Genomic DNA, 4,802 nt, shown 5'->3' with positions numbered 1-4,802 from the left:
CAATGATGTGGAGTGATGGAGAGCAGCTGGGGACGTTAGATCCAGAGAGGAAGAGTGACTGTGTGCTGAAGACTGGGGGTGGGTGGGTAGGGAAGTGCACACCCCCTTCCTGAAGGTGTCCAGGCTGGGCAAAGAAGGCTCGACAGGGAAGAGGAGGAAAAAATGTGTAGAATCCCCTGTGCCTCCTGCAAATGTCACTGCGCTGTTTTTAGTGCCAGTTCCATGTGCCAGTCTGGCTGTAGCTCTGCCCTCTGAACTCCACCCAGGTGGGTGGCCACAGATGGAGTCCCTTATCAAGTGTTTCCTGACTCGCAGTATTTTCCTTTATATCATGATTTTTTCACTTGTGCATGTGATAAACTGATGTCCTGTATCTAATACTATAAACTGACGCCCTGTCTAATACTAGTTCCAGAGCTCTGGTGGTGTTCCGTGAGCTGAGCTTATCTGGGTTTTCAATCCCTCCCCCCTGGAGCCTTTCCTACCTAGTTGTCTCTGCTGCCCACTAAAACCAGAAACCTGTGCATATTCTTATATTACAACTATATATACACACAAAATAAAAATTAGATCAATATTTGAAATATTTTTTTGTAATTTTAAGAAAAAGAAATATAGGGGAGGGAACTATTGTTTTTTATAAATACATCATTAAAATATTCTTGCTATCTCCACACTCCACATGTATTTGTTTGCACATAGATAGTCATATTTATCTATCTGATACCTTTCTCCACCAATACCTCTGCTACCAATCACACTTGCTTGTGTTCTCTAATGCACAAGATGCTTGTTGGTGAAGAAGCCAAGGCAGAGTAGTTAAGTAACTACAAGAAAATGACTCAACATAAGAGCTAGAATTTAGGGTGGTAGTGCCGTATCAGTGGCAGACATCACTCATCAGTCACAGCATCCTTTCCTTTCAAAGCCAGCTTCAGCCACAAAATACTTAAGACAATGGTCCAGACAACTATTACCCATCAACTGGTTTCACAATATAAATAGTCTCTAAGGAGACTTCTTCAAAGAAGGCACACTTAGGATGAGATGCAAAAATGAGAAGAAGTCACAAATGTGACAAGTTAGAGAAAGAGCATCACTGTTCATGATGGCTAATATTATGCGTCACCTCAGCTATGCTATGATTCTCAGGACTATGTAATAATCTTCCATTTTGTGACCTAATGTATGGGGAATCTCCTTGGAAATATGGCCTGCATTAAATATATATGGATAATCTGGCAGTTTTTTTCTAAATCCTGCATCTGACATTGTCATTAGACCTCTAGTTCTTGGGACATAAGTCAGAAGCCTGCCATTGGACCTATAGGTTTGGGGATGTACCAGCTCCTGCAGTCCTTTGATCCAGCAGCCAGTCTTTAGATAGGCTGATTATTGGTTAGTCAGTCCCTGAAATCACATGAGTCAGGAGAAGACTTCTGCATGCTATTTGGTCCATGGATTTGGGAGCTGGGACTTACCAGCCTTAAAAACAGTGTGAGCCATTTCCTTGAAATATATAACTTGATAAGCACACATACATGTCATTGTTGTTATGTGTCACAGAGTTGGTTCCAATCCATATAGACCTTATGCATAACAGAACAAAACATTGCCTGGTTGTGCGCCTACCATTCAAACATTGTTACACTTGAGCTCATTGCTACTGACACTGTGTCAATACATCATAAGGGGGTCTTCCTCTTTTTCGAAGACCGTCCACTTTACCAAAAATGATGGCCTTCTTCAGGGACTGGTCTCTATTGATAATATATCCTAAGCATGCAAGACAAAGGCTCTTTTGGCAATCCATGGTATTTTTAATATTTTCCTCCAACACCATAACTCAAACACATCAATTCTTCTATGGTCTTCCTTATTCACTGTCTGACTTTCACATGCATAAGAGGCTATTGAAAATACCATGGCTTGGGTCAGATGCACCTTAGTCCTCAAACTGACATCTTTGCTCTTGAACATTTTATAGAGGTCTTATGCAGCACATTTGATTTCTTGACTGCTCCTTCCATGAGCAATGATAGTGGATTCAAACAAAGTGAAGTCTTTGACAACTTCAATCTTTTGTCCATTGATCATGATATTACTTATTGGTCCAGCAGTGAGGATTTTTGTTTTTGTTTTTTTATATCAAGGTACAATCCATACTAAAGGCTATAATCTTTGATCCTCGTCAGTTAGTATTAAGTCCTCTTCACTTTTAGCCAGCCCATATCATCTGCATATTTCAGGTTGTTAATGGTGTCACGTTCTTCTTCAGATAATCCAGCGTCTCCGATTATTTGCTCAATGTACAGATTGAATACGTTTGGTGAAAGGATACAATCCTGGTGCACACCTTTCTTAAATAAATTCTTTTGAGGAGCAGCTAGAAAGGCAAGAACTGAGGTGTCCAAGAGAAGCTCCATTATTTCTGTGAGAATGATGAGAAGCTTCTCTGTATAGTGTGTCATCCATCCAAGGAACATAAATTACACAAAATCAACTTGATAGAAGAAGCTGCTCCAAAGTTGTTGTTGTTGTTATGTGCCGTGGAGTCAGTTCCAACTCATAGCGACCCTGTACAGGGTTTCCGAGGCTGTAAATCTTTACAGGAGCAGAAAGCCTCATCTTTCTCCCGCAGAACAGCTGGTAGTTTCGAACTGCTGACCTTGCAGTTCACAGTCCGATTCATAACCACTACGCTACCAGAGCTCCTTATCAGGTACTAATTCAACCTCAGCTTGAGACCTTGCACTCGTACAAATGGAAGCACAAGGTGTACAGAAGATCAGTGGCTTCAAGGCCCAGGTGGAGAATGAAAACCAAAGGATCATCAGAGAAGTCAAACATTTGCAATACGTCTTACAGAAGGAGGCGGAGGAGGCTCTTCTGTCACAAACGAACTGGCTTGGTCAAGTGGGAGCCAAGGGAGGCAACCACTACCTCACTTTCACTGAGGCTCAGACGAATTCTCTCAGTAGATTTGCTGAATCCCTGAGGGCCAAGCAGCAAATGTCACCCAGTGATCTGCTCTGGGATATCAAAGACTTCTTGAACAGGAGTCAAGGATTTCAATTTCCCGACCAAAACCCTATTCCTCTAGATCTGAGGAAAAAACTCAGTGATGTCAAATCAAGACATAACTCATAGATACCCTGAAGAGATGGAGAGACAGCCCCCAGCCTGATCAGAAGAGAATTAGAAGCATATTTTTCATTGACTCGAGTGAGGACACCTCAAAGAACTTTGCAGCCAATGTGTTAGAGAATAGCAATTCTAAAATGAACAAAGCTTTGGAGCCTGAGTCACACCATCCACAGGCAGCAGAACTGAACAACCAGCATCAAATTCCGGATCCTCAACTCTACTCAGTCCTATATGCTAAGAAAACAATCCCTGCAGAATTGCTCCAGCCCCGAAACAAGATGTCTTTTGCTGGAAATTTTCACCTGCGAGCCAGCATTGAGAACTTTGGGAGTACTGGAGCCACAGGGAGGGAAGAGCTCAAGGACACCCCAAGCAACGGAACACCTGAGCAGCCAGCACTAATTCCCAGCCCCTCAACTCTCTCTAGGCCCTCTACTCAGAAAACAATTGCCCCAACCCGGAAAAAGAATGTCCTTTTCTGGAAATCCTCAGCTCCCCGACAGTTTTGAGAACTTAGGGAGTATTGGAGCCACAGAGAAGGAAGAACTCAAGGATGCCATGACCCCCGTGCCTCAGCCCACCCGGACCTAATTCTTTCCCAGGATCTGAAGACAACAAAGCTGGACACCATCCCTCTGGGTGACTCAGAGGAGCCAGCAGACCCTGGGCGCTTCTACCCATTCTGCTGCGTGGTGGGCTTGCTGGGCCTCACCTCTGGCTGACAGGCCTGGGAAGCAGAGCTTCAACGGCACGGGGGAGGGGCTTGCCTAGTGGGCGTGGCATCGGGACACCAGAAGGGCTAGGACTTCCTACATGTGGAGCCATTGGCTGGCTTCTGGGCAATGCATATTAAGGGCACCCAGTGCCAGGCCCTCACTCAGACTGACACTCAGGAGTAGCTTCCCATTTGTCCCAGTAAAGTGGGCATCCGCGTGGATCACTAGGACGGGGAGGTTGTTTTGTACAACACCATCACTAGTAAACACATTTACACCTTCCAGGCCTCCTTTCCAGGGTGGATCTTGCCCTTTTTCAGGCTATTTCCTGGCACTCAGATCACTCTGAGCCCCTAGAGTTCTTCCAAGTCCTCTCTTTCCGTCTCTTTCTCTACATCCCCCAACATTGGGGTGTACTGCAGCTGGTAGAGTTAATGCTAAGCTACCTAGAACTCCCTTTTGGAAGATAACACTGTAGCAGACCTGGGACACTCCTGCCCTGTCCCTCACCCCTTTAGACAAAAAAACAGCATGTCTCCCCCTGGCCACTCTGTGCATGAAACAGGAAAACTGCAAAGGTGAAACAAGACTTGAAAAATTGAATAACAAGAAGATAATTTCACTGAAAAATTTTCACCTCATAGCTAACAACACCTACTTATGCACCCATATGTAACCAACCTGTATATAAGCTCACTTTTGCAAGCACTCCGTGTCAGAGTGGTTTAAGGAATAGCTGACACTCTGTCCGCCGGTAATAAACTCGCTCTCCTGAGATCCAGGAGAAAAACAAAACAAAACAAAAAAAAAACAATGTCTCCTTTTTTTCTGTTTGAATGACCTCTTTTTTTTTTTTTTTCTTAAATGTTTTATTGTGAATTATGTGATAGTTTACATGGGAGAACATTAATTTTACATTCATCCTATCGTATATCGTCT

The 4,802-nt window shown here is 43.7% G+C and overlaps 1 pseudogene; it reads left to right on the top strand.

Moving 5' to 3' along the window:
• The window catches only part of LOC102824984, a 105,865-nt pseudogene extending 102,209 nt beyond the window's left edge, over positions 1-3,656 (top strand).
• The last annotated feature ends 1,146 nt before the right edge of the window (positions 3,657-4,802 follow it).

This window comes from Chrysochloris asiatica, unplaced genomic scaffold (assembly GCF_000296735.1).
Source record: "Chrysochloris asiatica unplaced genomic scaffold, ChrAsi1.0 scaffold00073, whole genome shotgun sequence".
Taxonomy (NCBI): Eukaryota; Metazoa; Chordata; class Mammalia; order Afrosoricida; family Chrysochloridae; genus Chrysochloris; species Chrysochloris asiatica.
The sequence above is the reverse complement of the archived record's forward strand: the minus strand, read 5'-3'. Positions and strand labels throughout refer to the sequence as shown.